This window comes from Gopherus flavomarginatus, chromosome 4 (genome assembly GCF_025201925.1).
Source record: "Gopherus flavomarginatus isolate rGopFla2 chromosome 4, rGopFla2.mat.asm, whole genome shotgun sequence".
Classification (NCBI taxonomy): domain Eukaryota; kingdom Metazoa; phylum Chordata; order Testudines; family Testudinidae; genus Gopherus; species Gopherus flavomarginatus.
This window is the reverse complement of record NC_066620.1, coordinates 54,633,518-54,653,513: the sequence shown is the minus strand read 5'-3', so window position 1 is coordinate 54,653,513 and position 19,996 is coordinate 54,633,518. Positions and strand designations below refer to the sequence as shown.

Below are 19,996 nucleotides of genomic sequence, written 5' to 3'. Positions count from 1 at the left end.
CTGAACTGCCATCAACTCTTAAAATGCCTTAACACATTTCTTCCTCAGTCTTTCAACAACAAATAAATAGGCACATTCTAATGATAGGTTATTAGACCACTTTGAGATCAGAACTTCTGATCATCTTCGTCACCTAGTGTTCAGTGTCAGAATTATGATCTGTCCAACGCAGACAAATCTCTTTTGGGGCATGAGCTGTGTCTTCTGTAATTTGGACCATGCTCTGAATGATGACAGTGCTCAATAACTTTGTTTATTTTTACTATTTTGTTTATTTCTTCAAACTTCTTTAAAGCACCTTTCCCAACAGTTCTAGGCACTTTTATCGATATTTAAAATATAAGAGAAGGCATACTACTTGCTAATGTAAAATAGTAAAGACAAATTGATATCTTCCCTCATCTATTATGAATTAATGAGCTGTTGTCTCAGCACTACCAGCTAAAGCAGCACTGCAGTGCCAATTTTTCATTTTAGGAACACAAACAGAAAATTATTTTATTCAGTACTGTTTCTTTTGGGGGAAACTCTCCGAAACACTTAAAACATTGCCAGAGTACAAAGACTGCACATATAGATTGAAACACTTGTTAGAAGCTACAGCATACCTGATAACCATACAAAATTATCTTTTTAAAAGACTACATAAAAACCACACATCCATTCCTGATGTATTAGATTTCAAAATGTACAATCTTGAAATGTTTAAGCCAAGGTGGATCTGAGTACTACTAATTATGACTTGGAAGAGTCTTTTTTCACTGAAAACACAAATCTCTGCTTGTGTCCTGGAGCTTCCACACCTTCTTAAGAAAAGCATGGAGTGTGCTGGGCTCCTATCTCACAGGGATTTAAGAGTTGTGAAGATAGCATGCTCTTTCAATGAGAGTAATCACCTTCACCCAAGCACTTGAGATACTGGATATGTTGGTCCAAAAATGAACTATCTGGGAGGCAAAATCCATTTTCTACTAAATGCTAGAAAACGTACATGCCGTCCAAAATCCCCAAACTCACATTAATAACTAAATTATGAATAAAAATCTAAGTTAATTTACTTAACTTTCTAAAAAAAACAAAACAAAAAACAACAACAACAACAACAACAACAACAACAAAGAGAGCCCAGTTGCTTAGACACATTCCCCTCAGCATCAACCTGGCTACAGGAGCGCTGGTTTCCATGCTACACCCTTCAGAGCCAGATTGTGGCAGTAAGGAAGTGAACACTGGTTTAGCAAAGGAATTTTTTAGCCATAAACACAAACTCTTCAAAAACCAAAACACAAACAAAATACCCCACACAGCATCAGAGAGTTACAGATCTTAGGAAACAATTAACTCCTGAAACCAACACCTCCTTCCTACTATGACCTCCCCAACTGTATAAATCCTTGGTTTAGTCTAAGTCCTTAGACCAGGCAGCTCTTCTGCTGGTGGAAATGAAATGACCTCTTTCATAGAGAAGCACTAAGCACCACCTTTTAAAAACACAGCTTCACACCTTTCTTGCCCATGCACTTCTGCTGGGGAATTTCAAGGCCTCCCACAGCTGCCAGGTAGAGTTGCTCAAAATCAACGGCCCTGCGAGTAGAAAACCCATTGTTCCACCAGACTGGAGCCATGCAGTGTTGATGGCCTTTAGCTGCTCTATCCTAGCTTCCTGGACATAGTCGCTCCACTAGGGCAAGGACTACACTACAGTTTAAGTCGACAAGTTATGTCGCTCAGTGGTGTGAATCAGCCAACCTCCTGAGCGACAAAACTTATGCTGACTTAAGCGCAGATGTGGACAGTGCTATTTTGATAGAAAAACATCTCCCACCAACATAGCTACCACCGCTCGCAGGGGCTGGAGTAACTAAGCCAGTGGGAGAGCTCTGTAAGCCGTCGGCTTAGAGAGGCTCCACTAGAGACCGTGCAGCTGCACTGCAGTAAACTCTCTAATGTAGCCATAGCTTAGGTGTCAAGTCCCAACTACAAAATGGATGCTCTAACTCACACTAATGATTACATTCAAAATGGAGTTAAACATAACAACATTCACAAAAGACAATGGAATGCATAATTTGACACAGATACATTCCCCAAATCGCCACAAGCAGAATGTAAGAAAGCTAATCTCAGTCACAGAAAGTTAATTCACCAGATATTTTAGCAAAAGCTACCTAACTTATAAAATACCATCTCTGTTTGTGGTCATTAAAGATCATAAACACCGCTACCTTGAAATAACGCTGTCCTCAGGAGCCAAAAAAACTTACTGCATTATAGGTGAAACTGCATTATAGAATCATAGACTTTAAGGTCAGAAGGGACCATTATGATCATCTAGTCTGACCTCCTGCACAATGCAGGCCACAGAATCTCACCCACCCACTCCTGTATCAAATCTGTGTCTGAGCCATTGAAGTCCTCGAATCATGGTTTAAAGACTTCAAGGTGCAGAGAATCTTTCAGCAAGTGACCCGTGCCCCACACTACAGAGGAAGGCGAAAAACCCCCAGGGCTTCTGCCAATCTGCCCTGGAGGAAAATTCCTTCCTGACCCCAGATATGGCAATCAGCTAAACCCTGAGCATGTGGACAAGACTCACCAGCCAGACACCCAGGAAAGAATTCTCTGTAGTAACTCAGATCCTACCCCATCTGACATCCCATCACAAGACACTGGTATATTGAACTTGCTTTAATCCACCAGAGTGCGCAGCCCTGCCCTGCACCCCCCCGGAGCACTGCTTTACCATGTTATATTCAAATGTGTGTTATATTGGGTTGCATTATATCAGGGTAGAGGTGTACCGCTTTTATAAAGTCAAGATGTTAGCCACAATGTTCTGGCTAACAACATAATGCCAACTGCATAAAACCAGTTCTTCAGATATTTACAGTTTCATCTGGATTCAATGTTATTCTACACTTCCTGTCTTAAACTGTTGTAAACGTTACTGTACACTTCCATACAGATACTGTATTTCACCTCTGGGGTGGGTCAAGTGATTCACTTCCATACATATTTGTTAACTATCTCCTGGAGTGAAGAGAGGCTTAATATTTGTAAAGCACTTTGATATCTTAGAGGAAAAGCACTACAAAAATCCAGAGTATGACAATCTATTAAAATGCTCCAACACTACATGCACTGTTCAAACCAATGTTACTATGGCTACGTCTTCACTACCTGCCGTATCGATGGGTAGCAATCGATTGCGCAGGGATCGATATATCACGTCTCATCTAGACGCGATATATCGATCCCCGAACGCGCTTATATCTATTCCGGAACTCCACCAACCCGAACGGAGTTGCGGAGTTGACATGGGGAGCCGTGGACATCGATCCCGTGCCATTAGGACGGTGAGTAATTTGATCTTAGCTACTTCGACTTCAGCTACGTTATTCACGTAGCTGAAGTTGCGTATCTGAGATCGATTTTCCCCCGTAGTGTAGACTAGCCCTATATCTTGGCTCATGTACAAACGATAGCCAGATTGTTTCCTAGGATGATATTAAAATAAAAGTATAACACATTCATGGATTATGATTAATAAGCTTTCTATATACATTAGTTTTAAACATTATATCATAAATTTGAATTAAAAATTTTCCAAGTCAGTAACTGCGTGAGTATTACTCAGCAGCATCAGTGGTAGCCCAAAGGTGCAGGGCAAGGGGCCTCGCCAAGCCCCCTCCCAACAGAAAGAGGACCGCACTTTTGCAGCCCAGGAGGCACAAGTACATCAGCAGCTCCAGCCAGTACTGCCAACTCCGAGCATTTTTTAAAACATCATGGGATCATCTTAAAAATGATATTTTTTTTCAAAACCCGGGGGTTCATTTATTTGCTTTCTGACATGTAAGCCTTTAGAATACACTCAAGTCAAGTTTTCAAGTTTTTCTTCTATGAATGAGGGCTAGAAACTTACTTTAAAAAAAGTAAAGCAGACTTTCATCAAATCACATGCTTCCAGCACCTGGAGCTTTAAGAAGAGTACCAACTTTTGCAAGAATTGCAATAATAAAATTGAGAGAGTTGGCAACACTAAGAATCTAAGCTATTATTTAGGATTGGTGGACTGGCTGTTGGGAGGGATAAAGTATGGTAACAGGCCCCTCTCTGCAGGAGTGAAAGTAAAGTGGTACGGGCCAGTACGGCACACCGGTAAAAAGTGGCCGCCAGTACTGGCCTGTACCCAGCTGACTTTAAAGTGCTGCCGTGGCAGTGCTTTAAGGACCCTGCTTAAACTGCTGCTGCAGCAGCGCTTTATGTCATTGCCTCTTTAGGCCCCCTCCACCCCCCGGACACCAATGGGGGGAGGGCAAAAGGAGCGGTTGCCCCAGGCCCTTTAAATCACCACAGGAGCCCTGGGTGGTGCAGGCCAGGCAGCATGGAAGAGCTGGCTGGGGGACGCTGATCCCTAGCCCAGCCCCTCCCACCTGAGGCCCTGCCTCTTCCGGGGCCAGAGCTGGTAAGTCTTTGGCTTTTCCTTCACCCCCCACCTCTCTGGCATCTTCACACCATTGGACTACTGAAAAAAATCAGACTATATGCTTTACAAGTGATCAGTTACTCTGTCCTCTTACGCTTGCAGGGACCAATCCCCTGAACTGCGCAGAGAGAATCGCCTAGCAGACTAATACCTAAGTGAGTCAAGCATTGTGGGGGATCTCCCTTCCCCCCAGGAAATAATAAATTGCTAGGTCCAAGGGAAGTTGTGAATAGCCTCAATGGATGGGAGGCAGGGAAAACGTACAATAGGCAGAAAGCCTAATGTCTCTTTTTCTGGTATACTGGAAGATGGGGTAAAAGTTTTAATGGAAATAGAGACTCACAGTTGGACAGGGAACTTGTAAAGTGAAAAATTAAAAACTGAAAATGTTGCAAATTATCATCAAGTTCAACACATTGTTAGCCTACATAAACCACACTATGTAATTTTGGTAACCTCATCTTTCTGTTCTATTTGTTACTCTGGTCGCATCTTCTACTAGTTTGACCAAAAAAAATCTATAGGACAGAGATCATGTGTACCTGTGCTTGTAAAGTGCCTACCACAATGAGGTCCCAACCTGACCAGAGCCTTACCAAGAGACTTGAGTAATAAATTACTAATCCGTTATAACAACCTATTAAATACTGTTTTTTGGTCACATGAAACTGAAAAATCTCTTGGAAGGTACAAAGAATCTACAAAATTTAACTTATTAGTCTTATTTTGGCAGTGTTTCAACACATGTAAGATAAACATACTGCAGCTGAATAGCTCCATTGCTAAGCATCTCATTATGATCAGTCAAGTGCCACTGTGCTCAGGGCTGTACAAACACAAATAAAGACTGTCCCAAAATAACTTAATATTTTCTTATAAATTAAGTGAGGTTAAAAGAATTAGAATGAGAACAATTCAGATACAGAATTATTTGTTAGTCTAGTTGCTTTGTAGAGCAATGAAATCTCCAGCAAAATATGAAACCTACATCAACCAATTGTTGAACTGGGGATTAAAATGTATACTTGTTAAGTATGGTGAGTGTTAAACTGAGATCAAGAAAATAATGAAATATTCATGGAAACTGCAGTTCATATACTCCAAAAATTATGGCACTGAGTACAGTTCCAGAAACTTGTTTCAAATATTTAAGTAAAACCCCTATATCTCTGTGATGTTCTTGAAAGGCAAAGAATAAGGTTATAATTGGGTTTAAAATCCTGAGAAATTTAGGAGCAAGAGAGCTGGAAATGTGAATTTGAGTTTTAAAAACAAAAAAACAAAAACTATGGAAAATATTGCACCATAAGGAAGTTTAAAATTGTAATATTTGCTATAAAATGTTTGTTTCTATTTCTTCAGTGTGGACTGTATTTGATAGCAATTTAATATTGCTAATGTAGCATTAACTTTAACAAATTTGATCTAAAATTTTTAAAATTATTTAAATTTAAAAATTTAAAAATTATTTTCAATTATTTTCCTAAGAGAACTCATCTGTGTATAACACATACAAAAGCACAAATGTAGTAGCTACAGGAAGGAGGTGGTTGATAAACAGATGCTGTTTGATGTTCCTTTGCTTCACTAACATGTTGAAAAACCCTCAGAAGTCTGGAGAGAAAACTATCATGATTTTAATAATTTACGGTGAGATTTTCAAAGCTCTTTGCATTTGCCTAACTGTGCTCTCATTGGCTTGAATGAAAGCAGAGTAAGGTCAAAAGCTAAGCGCTTTTGAAAGTTCCAACCACTGGGCCACCTGAACAACTGCTATAATTTATTAATATCTCTTAGCCCTGGTCTGCACTACACGGTTAGGTCAAATTTAGCTGTGTTAGGTCGTTTTTAAAATGAATGCGTCTACACAACCAACCCTGTTCCATCAACCTAAAAGGCTCTTAAAATCGACTTCTGTACTCCTCCCCTTGCTGGATCGAATTTGGGGTAGTGCAGATGCAATTCGACGACACTGGCCTCCGGGAGCTATCCCAGAGTGCTCCAATGTGACCACTCTGGCCAGCACTTTGAACTCTGATGCACTAGCCAGGCACACAGGAAAAGCCTCGGGAAATTTTGAATTTCATTTCCTGTTTGGTCAGTGTGGCGAGCTCAGCAGCACAGGAGACCATGCTGTCCTCCCAGAATCGCAAACCAGCTCTAGCATGGACTGAAAGGGAGACACTGGATCTGACTGCTGCATGGGGAGAAGAAATTGTACAGGCTGAACTCCAATCAAAGAGAAGAACTGCTAATATATATGCCAAAAATTGCACAGGGCATGGTGGATAGAGGCTACAACAGGGGGACACAGCAGTGCCACGTGAAAGTTAAGTAGCTCAGGCAAGCCTACCAAAAGACAAAGGAGGCAAATGGTCGCTCCGGATCAGAACCCCATACACGTCACTTCTATAATCAGCTGCATGGCATTCTAAAGGGGGACTCTACCACTACCCCACCACTGTCCGTGGACACCTGCCAGGGTAGTTTCACGCAACAGGGAGGAGGATTTTATGAATGAGGAGGAGAAGAATGCACAGCAGGCAAGCGGTGAATCCGTTCTCCCTGGCAGCCAGGACCTTTTCATCACCCTGGAGCCAGTACCCTCCCAAGGAGGGATCCCCAACCCAGAAGCTGGAGAAGGCACCTCTGGTGAGTGCACATTTGTAACTACAGTACAGGGTTTAAAAGCAGTTGTGTTTAATGTCTGATTTGCCCTGAAGAATTGCGATGCATTCGTGGCCAGTATAGCTACTGGAAAAGTCTGTTAATGTGTCTGGAGATGGAGCGGGAATCCTCCAGGGACATCTCCATGAAGCTCTCCTGGAGGTTCTCTGAAAGCCTTTGCAAAAGGTTTATGGGCAGGGCTACCTTATTTCATCCTCCACGGTAGGACACTTTACCATGCCAAGCCAGTAGCAAGTAGTCTGGAGTCACTGCAGTACAAAACATGGCACTGAATGGTCCTGGGTGTTGGTCGCATTCAAGCAACATTCAGTTTATATCTTTCTGTGTTAGCCTCAGGAGTGATATCGTACATGGTCACCTGGTTGAAATAGGGGAATTTTAGTAAGGGAACAGTAAAAGGACCCAGTTCATGCTGGGCTGTTTGGCTTGGCTAAAAGGGATCATCCAGGAGGTAGCCACATAATTGGAGGAGGGGTGAAGGGCTCATCCCAGAGAATAGCCATATGGTGAGGTGGGGGGAAGGTGTGTGCTGCACATCCATCCGAAAACCGCATCCCCTCCTTTTAAATGGCAAACCCAACTACATTGCTTGCTATGGGAAATGAGGGTGTTGCAGTTTGAAACCATTCCCACATGTTACGAAGGCATAAGAAGTAAACCCCATGTACCCTTTGGCTTACCATGGCCACCTGGAAACCGAATTCTGTTGCCCAGCCATACATGATGTGTCACCAATATGGCAGGTGCTCAATATAAAAGGCAAAATGTGACCTTGTACCTAAAGTACATGTGCTGTCTGCTGTGAATTGCTTGATTCACTGTGAAAGAGTCTCCCTTTTCTTCTCAGAAATGTATCATTTTAAATTTTACTCTCCTCTTTTATTCCCCCATAGGTGCAAATGTTTCTATGACCCCCTATCATCTCTGCCCCGATGTTATCGCAGATTAGAAGGCGAAAAAACACACACTCATGATATGTTTTCTGAGCTCATGCAGTCCTCCCACACTGATAGGGTACAGCTTAATAAATGGAGGCATTCAGTGGCAGAGGCCAGGAAAGCATTAGGTGAGCACAATGAGCAGAGGCAGGAGACGATGCTGAGGCTAATGAGGGAGCAAACAGACATGATGAGGTGTCTGGTGGAGCTGCAGGAAAGTCAACAATTGCACAGACCCACCCTGCATCCACTGTATGACCACCTGCTCTCCTCCCCAAGTTCCATATCTTCTTCACCCAGATACCCAAGAATGCGAGGGGGAAGGCTCTGAGCACCCAGCCACTTCACTCCAAAGGATGGCAGAAGTAACAAAAGGCTGTCATTCAAACAATTTTGATTTGTACTGTGGCTACAATAAGCAATGTGGCCTTGTCCTTCCCTCCTCCCCCACCCCACCTGGGCTACCTGGTCAGTTCTCACTATTTTTTTTTTTAATTCATAAAGAAAGAATGGATGGTTTCAAAACAATAGTTACTTTATTTCCTTTGCCAGCTGTGATCAAAGGGGGGGGGAAGGTGGTTGGCTTACAGGGAATTAAAATCAACAAGGGAGGGGGGGTTGCATCAAGGAGAAACACACACAACTATCACACCGTAGCCTGGCCAGACATGAAACTGGTTTTCAAAGCCTCTCTGATGTGCAGTGCTCCTAGCTGTGCTCTTCTAATTGCCCCAGTGTCTGGCTGCTCAAAATTGGCCACTAGGTAATTTGCCTTAACCTTCCACCCTACCATAAATGTCTCCCCCTTACTGTCACAGATATTACGGAGCACACAGCAAGCAGCAATAACAATGGGAATGTTGGTTACACTAAGGTCTAGCCCCGTCAGCAAACAGTGCCAGCAAGCTTTTAAGAGTCCAAAGGCACATTCTACCACCATTCTGCACTTGCTCAGCCTATAGTTGAACTGCTCCTTACTACTGTCCAGGCTGCCTGTGTATGGCTTCATGAGCCATGGGAGCAAGGGGTAGGCTGGGTCCCAAAGGATAACTATTGGCATTTCAACATCCCCAACAGTAATTTTCTGGTCTGGGAAGCAAGTCCCTTCCTGCAGCTGCTCGAACAGCCCGGAGTTCCTAAAACCTTTCCTGGCCATCCCATGTTGATGAAAGGTCCCTTGTGATCCACCAGTGCTTGCAGCACCATTGACAAGTATCCCTTGTGGTTTACGTACTGGTTGGCAAGGTGGTCAGGTGTCAAGATAGGGATATGCGTTCCATTTATCGCCCCACCACAGTTAGGGAACCTCACTGCACCAAAGCCATCCAGTATCACCTGCGTATTTCCCAGAGTCACTACCCTTGATAACAGATCAGTGATTGCACTGGCTTCTTGGATCACAGCAGTCTCCATAGTAGATTTGCCCACTCCAAACTGATTCCTGACTGACCGGTAGCAGTCAGGCATTGCAAGCTTCCACAGGGCTATCGCCACTCGCTTCTCAACTGTCAGGGCAGCTCTCATCTTGGTATTCCTGTGCTTCAGGGCGGAGGAAAGCAAGTCATAAAGTTCAAGGAAAGTGGTATTACGTATGCAAAAGTTTCAGAGCCACTGTGAATCATCCCATACCTACAACACTATGCAGTCCCACCAGTCTGTGCTTGTTTGCTGGGCCCAGAATTGGCATTCCACTGTATCAACCAGCCCCACTGCCACCATGATGTCCCAACTGCCACAGCCCGTGCTTTCAGGAATGTCTGTGTTCATGTCCTCATCACAATTGTCCTTTTGCTGACATCTCTTAGCCAGGTTCTGCACATACTGCAGGACAATGTGTGAGGTGTTTACAATGCTCACAATAGCAGCGGTGAGCTGAGTGGGCTCCATGCTTGCTGTGCTATGGCGTCTGCATGGGTAACCCAGGAAAAAAGGCACGAAACAACTGTCTGACATTGCTTTCATGGAGGGAGGGGAGACTGACATGTACCCAAAAACACCCACGACAATGTTTTTGCCCATCAGGCATTGGGAGCATAACCCAGGATTCCAATGGGCAGCGGAGTCTGCAGGAACTGTGGGATAGCTACCCATGAGTCGATGCTAGCCACAGTATTGAGGATGCACTCTGCTGACTTAATGCACTTAGTGAGGGCGTACACAATTGACTGTATAAAATCGATTTCTAAAGACTGATTTCTACAAAATCAACCTAATTTTGTAGTGTAGACATACCCTTAGTCACTTACCAAACAACCAATTTTTCACCTTCTCCATATTACTTCCACATCTACCACCTACACCACACATGCTTCCTCTCTCCACTTTCAACATCAAACTCAGAGCAAGTACAGTAGTTAGAAATGGATGTCTAAGCTTTCAGACCATTGAAGCAGATAGCTAGTATGAATGGTATACACTTAGGTTGATAGCTATACTTAAATGTGCTACATTTGAAACGGTTACTCTTTCACTGGTAACCAAGGGTAGGTCAGAATGTAGTGAAGAAGTTTAGGGAAATAGCAACAGGGTCTGGGAGCTGGAGCAGATACTGTTTGTAAATTATGAGGGTCCCTGAGCTGGAACCTGGAGTACAGTGGGAGCCTGGGTTCCCGTACCAGCCACTGGGGAAGGGTACAATCTGGTCAATAGAAAGAAAGACTTCCTGAGACAGATAGTTTTGAGGGACTTTGATACCTCAGAATGGAAAAACTATAATGACCTAGTGAAACCAGACATAGGGGGAGCACCCTGAGTTACGGAGAGGGATCAGTCGAGTCCAAATAGAGAGAAGGAGAGACATAGTGTGAGGAACTAAAGGAAGGGGCATCAGACTGGTCAAAAGCTAATCCCCAGCCACATGGAGGCGTCACAGCAGTGAGTAGTAAACTCAATGACAGGGTCACTTCCAGGATACTGGTCACAGGTGAGGCATTGACCAGACCATGTGACTGATACCTTTCCAACATGGCAGCAGCTCCTGCCTACACCTTCTTCGCTGGCTGCCTCCTCACCCTTCTCTATGCCTAGTACACCTATGGGAGAAGCATTACAGATACCCTTTGACACGGCAATGTCTTCTGAAGGAAGAAAGCTATTCACAAAAAGGGAGCTGAAGGACTTTGCTTGTACTAGATGCTAAGAGGAAAGCTAAGGGTCTTTGTGGGAGCTCTGCACACTTCTATAGCCCTTCAGGTTTACTCTGCAGCCAGAGAGGAGTTCAGGTGCTTTGGAAATTCTGTGGGAAGGAGACAGGGTGTGTGACATAATATTTTTTTACTGGACCAACTTCTGTTGGTGAGAGAGACAAGCTTTTGAGCTTACACAGAGCTCTTCTTTGGGGGAAGGTGGGGGCTAAAGGGCTTTACAGGACACTGCAGGAATGCTGTCAGGATGTTACAAGAGGCTGAAGGACTGGGGAGAAATAAGAGCGGTGGATTAGAGAGAAGAGATTTATAGAGAAAAGAGGAAAAAAGTTAATCAGAGGTTAAAATGGCCAAGATAGACTTGTTCCATATGAGACAGACAATACTATGCAAGTATTTTAAACGTCTTTACTTTTTTGTTTTAAATAATTCCTATCTCTCTGCTAGAGTTTACTCATGGTATTTTTCTTGGGTAGAATATGCTTATTGCAATTTTGATGCCAATATAAAATACAGAGTCAGCAATGAAGCTAACCTTATTTACAAGAAAAGGGACGGGACAAAAGAAAACGCAAAATTTGGCTGTGAACAGTGTTCCCTCTAAGTTTTTCCCATGTACGGAATAAATTTTGTTACATGCACCAATATGGAAGTGCATATCATATCATCACTTCCATATTGGTGCACGTAACAAAATTAATGTGGCAGGGGTGGGGCCGAGGGGTTTGGAGTGTGGGACGGGGCTCAGGGCTGGAGCAGGGGGTGAGGGCTCTGGCTGGGGGTGTGGGCTTTGGGGTGGGGCCAGGGATGAGGGGCTCAGGGCTGGAGCCAGGGGTAAGGGCTCCGGCTGGGAGTGCGAGTTCCAGGCTGGGGCCAGAAGTTAGGGGTTCAGGGTACGGGAGGCGGCTCCAGGCTGGGGCAGAGGGTTGAGGTTAAGGTGGGGGTGGTGAGAGCTCCAGCTAGGGATGCGGACTCTGCGATGGGGCTAGGGATGAGGGCTTTGGGGTACAGGCTGCCCTGGGTCTACGGCAGGGAGAGAGAACTCCCCCCAGCTCTCTCTCCCCGTAGCAGCACCTGGGCTGGGGGGGGAGAGGCGCTCTCACTGCCATGGCAGCTCCAGGGCACCTCTCCCGCGGCAGGGATGGGCTGGGGGAGGGGCGCCTCTCCCGTGGCAGGTCCGGGGCAACCGTGAGTTTAGAGACAACTTAGGCTATGACTCCAATCAAGATCCATGTATATTAGTTATCTGTTAAATGGAAAAGGTGCCAGATTCAAAAAGCAAAGGCATTCCATTTCTGTTGGGTGGGGAATGATGGATTGTTCATTTTCACTGACATGTTATATGCCACTAAGTACTCTTGGCTGCTTATCCAATTCCTTTGGGTCAAGAACAGAGTAGAAACTGAGGCTCTCTGAAAAAAATAAAACAGAAGAGGGTAATAGTACCCGGGACATTAGATATGACAAGAAGCAGGTAAACCATCTTACGTATCTTTTCATTTCAATTGTTTATGGTATAAAATAGATAGATTAATCAGATCCAAGCCCTTTATTTCAAAAGTCACAAGTCATTGCAGTCACAAACATGGTTTCAAAGGAGCCACAAAGGCTGCTGCTAAGGACACTCTACTCCTGTACAATCACCTGAGATGAAATCCTAGCCCCACTGAAATTAATGGGTGGGTTTTGCCATGAACTTCAATGGGATCAGGATTTCACTCCTGGTCTTAGGCAGGAAAGTCCAAGGTTTTGGTGGATTCAGGCTCCAGTTAGGCTTTATCCATTGCATATACTATGTAGTAGACTGAAACTTTTAGCACAGCATGGTGTTAAACTGCATAAATAAGCAAACAACATACTAAAACATGAAGTGGAGTGGTTTGGTGCTTTATCCAGGATGTGATTAGACGAGGCCACAATACATGGACGGGACTGAAAGAAAAGGCTGAAGTGGTGGGAATGGTAGGTCCTTTAGTCACCAATCCTGCAAACACATATACACATGTAGTTTTACTCAGGTGAATAGTTACATGTTTTCAGTATGTAAGCCTTAGAAGTTAAACTATAGATAAAGTTTTGACTTGCTTCAACTGCTTAATATTTACTGTGTTTTATGTGAATTTAATTTTCCTCATCTCAGGGATGCAACAATCCAGAGGGCAAGGATTCCTTTAGTTCATGTCTCACTAAGGAAGGTGTGCTTACCCAACAATCTCTCATCATTTAAGCTACCACTTATGTGGCAGCTGTACAAAAGGACTATTCAAAGCCTGATGAAGACTGTATCATCCCATGGCAAGGGGGTAAGAATAAATACAAGTAAAGCATGTACCTTTGTACTATCTAGACTTTTAGAAGCTGGGGGAAAATTTAATTAAATACAAATTGTGAAAACTATTTTCTTGTATATTAGAGGAAACACTGATGGCGCAGTAGCCACTTATGTTTTCCCTTTATATAAAAAAAATAAAAGCACAAACTGAGCAACTCAAGCTGCCTTCTCCTAAGGGATTGGAATGGGAGAAGGAAAACAAAACTACAAAGGTACTGAAGAATGTACATATGTACTTCTATGTAAATAAATGTGTGTTTTTGTCATATTTGTGGATTAGGGGAAAGAGCTAAGAGGTATGGTAGGAGAGAAGGGAATGGATGGAAAGGATCCAAGATATTTAAAACGGTTGCTGCTTTATACTGGCATTCATCTAAATATCCTCTCTCTTCAGCAAAGTTTACACAAACACAGGTCTAACAAGACCGCTAGATACATATGCAAATCACTCCCAACATAGGGAATCATCATATACCTAGAAATTAAGTACTGAGCCTTTCAGCTTTAGGCTGCCAGTCTGAAATCTCCTCAGTTTAGTGATGGCCAAAAATTACTGCTATCTGATAGATCCTCAGTAGATACGATGTAAATTGGTTGTCCCAATCCAGTTCCCACTCAATAGGCCTTTATCACAAAATTTTCCACAACAGGCACCCTAAAGAAATTGAGTTTGAGAAGAATGAATGGAGTGTAGAGAATGCCCTACCACTTAAGGCCCAAGAAGCAGTCCTTCCAGCTCCAGGCAGAAATGCATTGTAGAGAGTGGAGTAGGAAGGGAAAACGTTAAGGGTCGATACCGCCCATGCTGTAACTTCGTCAATGGATAAACAGATGCTTTCAGGCTCTTAATCTAGGACATTTTGGAAGCAGGAAATCCACCAAACACTAAGACTATTAAACAGAACTAGACACCTTTGATGATTTGTTTGTTTAAACCCAGTGAAAAGGAAATATTTGAAGTTGCATCATCTTAAGTGATACTGAAGGCTAAGTAGTGCAGACTGAAGGTGTCTAGTTCAAAGAGTGTTGTAACAAAATAAGAGTTGAACTTCTTAGGGCAAGACGGTGTTACTCGTCTATGCAGTGCCCAGTACAATGCGGTTCCAATGCTGACTGGAGTAGACACTCAAATCACTATGGGCATGGCTACACTTGCACATGTAGAGCGCTTTGAGTTAAACCAGCCTTCATAGAGCGCAGTAGGGAAAGTGCTGCAATCTGTCCCACTTTGACAGCTGCAAGTGCACTGGCGTGGCCACATTAGCAGCTCTTGCAACGACCATAGAGAGCAGTTCATTGTGGTAAGTATCCCAGCATGCAAGTGGCTGCAACGTGCTTTTCAAATGAGGGGAATGGGGTGGAGCGTGACAGGGAGTGTGTTGTGTGTATGCAGGGGGAGAGAGAGTGGGTTTTTGGGGGGCTGATCGCATGTCAGCATGCTGTCTTGTAAGTTCAGACAGCAGCAAACCCCTTTTCCCTCTCCCCACCCTGCCTCTAGCTCTCTCTCACATACAGCATTCCACAGTAATAGTTGCTTTGTCTCGGAGCAGATAACCATGCCAGCTGTCAGAAACTGAGCTTTCAAAGGGTGTATCGGCATGCCTGCCGTGATTCCAAAACAATGACAAGAGTAGCCACTTAAGGGGATTATGGGAAGTTTCCGGAGGCTGATCAGAGTGCAGTAACGCAACACCTCGTTCACACTGATGCTTGGGTGTTCCAGCCAACGCACACCAAGTGTTAATCTTCTCGCTGAGGTGGAGTACCAGGAGTGCTCTAGCCTGGAGTCAGAGTGCTCTACATGCTTTGTCAGTGTGGACGGGTAGTGAGTTAGGGCGCTCGGGGCTGCTTTAATGCACTCTAACTCGCAAGTGTAGGCAAGCCCTTAGGTTCTGCAAACAAATACAGTAGTGTAGAAATAGTGGTTACTTATTTATTAAATATTTTAAGCCATTCCAAGTATGACAATCATGTTTTCCTAGTCTTTATATAAAATAGTAACAAGCCATTCTCTCCAGCAGGGATTCTCGGACTTGAGTATTTGAGAAGAACTTGGCTGTACCATACATCCCAGCTGTGCCTATAGTGGCATCTTACTACATAGGTATTGGCAAGGGAGATACCACGATCATGAAAGTGGTTCTCCCAGGCTGAGGCTCATCCATTCCACTGCAGGTGTGCTGACCCCTGCGATTTCCCCAAATGCGGGAAACTCGACTGCATAATTTGTGGTAGTGGGGGATTGCATTTGCACTTTCCCCTGGCACTTGGTCAAAGACACAAAAATAAACAGATAGGTATTGTATCCTACTGCTCAATTTGTTACGCACTGCCTACTTATAGATGATTAGAAAAACTACAGTATCAGTTAACTTCGATGTAGATCAAATGGAGATAAACGTTTTACTGACAATGTCCTTGCATTAATATTGACATTAATTGGAAGTAGCCCTACATTGCACCACAAAAACTACAGAGTGCTACCTCCCACAGAATTATGCACCACTAACAAACTAACACTTTCCTCCTCACCCCCATACATGGGCTTGGGAGCCAGTAGCTAAACTTTTAAAATAAAAACAAAAATCCAAGTAATTTATTAAGCAGAAAGTATCACAAGCAGCAAATTCAGACTGAATATATTCTTGTACAAATAATGTGGACTATGCAATAATGCCTTCATAAATAAGGCAAAGCATGTAGGTTAAGACACAAGGTGTTAATATCTTATGTAATTTTCAAGTGATGATATGAGCACCTCTTGTTCAAAGCAAAGCCTATTTGAAGACGAAAATTGATTGGTTTCATTGGCTACCTGCTAGTAATGGTACCTAATTTTTCAAAGAAAAGTTTAATAGTTCCGTAATTAACCAAAATGCATTGCATGATTCTGTAAACAGAGAACAAGTTACATTAAAGTGCAGCTGTAAAAACATATTTACACACCCTTACATACCACAAATGTACGTTTTCCACTATGAACTGGAACTTATAAGAATCTTACTTAAATATGCACGCACAGAATATCAAACTAGGGTGTTTTATAAATTACCATGGAGGGAAAGCTATAAAGGAGTGCTTTATCTATATACCCCAAAAAACAAATGACGCATAGTGATATGTAATAAGCCATTCTTTGTACAATATTAATATTCTAACCACTTAATAGCATTATCTTGATGCTATAGTAAAACTGCTTGCACTTAGGATTTTACAGCAAATATCACGTATATTTCTGACTAGTGCAATTAATCATGCAAACAACACGAAAGTGTGCTCTCTCCTAGCATTTGGAAAAATTTAGGCAACAACAGTAGTACAAAAAAAAATGCAACTGCCACTATACCAAGTTAATGTAACCACAGGAATTTTTTGTCCAAATTCACATTCCTATTTCAGATAATAAAAATGCCTACCCTGTTGTATTAATTCAGGTATTAAGCATACTGATTTTTAAAAGGTACAGAACATTTGTAGTCTTTAAGCATCAAAAGCACTAAACTAGAATCAGAATTTACTATGACCACAAAAATATTAATAATGCAGATAATACATACCCTGTGGAGTTCAGAATTATTCTTTTTTGTTATTCTCCTTCATGGATGAAGGCAAAACGTTGGAAGTGTTCAATTAAGAGAAAATTAGGCAACTTTGTAGCTCTCAAACATTTCTTCTACTGAATGAAGAGTTCAGACTTCAACCTGGGAGGTTACTGCTTAGTCAAAAAAAACCTGCTATGCCAAGCACTCTAATCACTTGTTTTTTCAAGGAATTTCCAAAAAGCAATGTCCAAAACTTCAAAGAATGCACGAGCTGCTCCCCCACCCCACATTTTGTTCAGCAGCAACAGTTTATCCACACCTTTCTTGATTAGGGAAATGAAATAAGCACCAGACGACTTTTCTTCTTCACAAAAAAGCTCCAAGTGGTTTGAGTAAATGGACACTGCTACAGCTCATACAGAAGGTTTTATTTGATTTTAGCTTTGCTGACACACTAATGAAGGCCCAAGCAGACAAAGCAACAGAAAAATGTTATTTGAGCACAAATTTAATGTTTATTCACTAGCCTGCTTGTCTTTGAGAGAGGGTTGCCCAAACATAACTCTTGCAATGCAGAGTCAATCTTTTCTAGTTGTCTCTTAGCAAACATATGGGAGCCTGGGAATTTCTCATGCATTCAGATAAATCAAGAACCAGACCTTTCAGACCACTAACATTTAGAACCTTTAGAAGGAGATGTCAGATTTCTCTGGGACTTTACATTGTTCAGATTACACCAAAGCCACCTCTTTTAAAAATCAAAACAAAATTATTTCATATTCAATGGGGACTTCTTCCTTTCAAAGACAGTTCTCTAAAACAAATCTGAGACAAACATGTTTTTACTTTTACTATTGTAGGTCTCAAACCTTATAACAAACAAACCTAAACTATTAAATATATGCCTCATATCTGGCTCTTAAAATGTAAAGCAGCTTCTCTATTTGTCTGCATAATTTTTCAAATGCCACATCTATCCTTTTTCGATCACGATTCTTACACATATTCAGAAGTCATGCCTTAAAAAACTGGGTCCAATGTTTTCAGCAAAGCAGCCGTGCTCATCAATTACCTGAAGCAAAACCACTTTGGGTTATATCCTTGTTGGATCTCCTGAACTATGCATGACTAGTCATTACTCTGATAGGAGTCTCAAAAGTCCTAGGAAAAAACACCGGTGCTGCAGGAAGTTGTATTGCAATATAGCCAAACACTTTAAACTCCCACCAAATTATTTTAAAAATCATACACACTTTTTTCTTGGGACCAGTTCAACACACTCCACATATTATCCAGAAAGTTAGGTCTTTCCAGAATGGCCACTTGTCCACATTTTAAGGCTTGCCAAGGACTTGGTATGTTTAATGGGACATCTGGCTAAGAAAAAAAGTTCAGAGTCAGGCTGAACTCTGACTATTTTGGCTATAATTTTTCAGTTAAAAACAAATCTCTGCTTGTACAATTACTAGGTAGACAAACAAGGCTACCTGTTTCGAGCTATACTTATCTGTATGAGCTATATCTATTTTTAGGTGACAGTTAATTTAATATTACATTTCCATTTACCACTGGAGAAATTTCTTTTTAAATAGATAAGATGTAACAACTCAATTCTCTTAATACTTCCCAAACAGGAATTAAACCATCTGAAAGGGATCTAAACCTCAAACAGTTTAACTATAGAAAAAGAACTGTACTTAAGAGAAAACTTTCTTTAAATATCCTCCTCTTCCTGCACTCCCTCCCTCCCTCCCCTCCGCCCCTCCCCCCCCCCCCCCCCCGGCAGGCCTTGGGAACCCTGAAAGCACCAAAACAGTTGCAGTTCTCCTGTGTAAGAAGAGAGGATTTAGGAAGGCTGAACAGGGGTTTATAGCACCCTGCACATCAGAGAGCACAGCCCTGTGGGGGATCATTGTACTCCAGCACAGAAGGGAGCTTGGGCATGGACCAGTGGATCCACCCAGTACAGATTCAGTGACAAAATACCATTCTCACCCTGGACAAAACATTAGGTGAGAAGTACACAGCAGCTTCAGAGATTATTGTAGCCCTAAGGGCTTGGCTACACTTGCAAGAGTGCGTTAAAGCAGCTCCAGGTGCCCTAACTCACAACCCATCCACAACGGCAAGGCACTTAGAGCACTCTGACTCCGTGGCTAGAGCACTCCTAGTAATTCACCTCGGGGAGAAGCATAACGCTTGCTGTGCCTTGGGTGAAACGCCTGGTTCTTGATTTATCTGAATGCATGCTCTCAGCCCCCCAAAAACCCACTCTCTCCCCCCCACATACACACAACACACTCCCTGTCACACTCCTCCCCCCATTTGAAAAACACATTGCAGCCACTTGCGTGCTGGGATAGCTACCACAATGAACTGCTCTCTGTGGCCGCTGCAAGTGCCGCAAATGTGGCCATGCCAGTGTGCTTGCATCTGTCAGTGTGGACAGACTGCAGCGCTTTCCCTACTGCGCTCTACAAAGGCTAGTTTAACTCAAAGTGCTCTACGTTTGTAAGTGTAGCCATGCCCTAAGACAGCAGCAGCTGCAGAGCAGTTCCACAGCCTGAAGAAAAAAAAACCTGTTCTTCTCTTAACAACTCCCCCTTCAGCCCACTTAGTTGGGCTATGTACTGCCTTCAGAATTTGGGCATTAGTAATCTTAGGCCTGGTCTACACCTCAAATGTAGGTCGAACAGGTTGTGTTGCTCAGGGATGTGAAATGTCTCCCCATGAGAGAGACAGTTAAGTCGATCTAACCCCACTATAGACAGTGCTAGGGGTTGACAAAAGAATTCTTCTGTCAGCAGAGCTACTGCCTCTCAGAAATGTGGATTTACTACAGTGACAGAAGAACCCCTTCTGTC

At 42.9% G+C, this 19,996-nt stretch overlaps 1 protein-coding gene and 1 non-coding gene across 9 annotated transcripts in view; one reads left to right on the top strand and one right to left on the bottom strand.

Annotated features, from left to right (window-relative positions):
- Nucleotides 1-19,996, bottom strand: part of DISP1 (dispatched RND transporter family member 1) — a 181,513-nt gene that overhangs the window by 72,282 nt on the left and 89,235 nt on the right. The gene's annotated exons all lie outside the window — the stretch shown is intronic.
- On the top strand, nucleotides 15,691-15,853 carry LOC127050389 (U1 spliceosomal RNA). Its single transcript, XR_007774206.1, has one exon. It is a non-coding gene; the product is annotated as a U1 spliceosomal RNA (small nuclear RNA).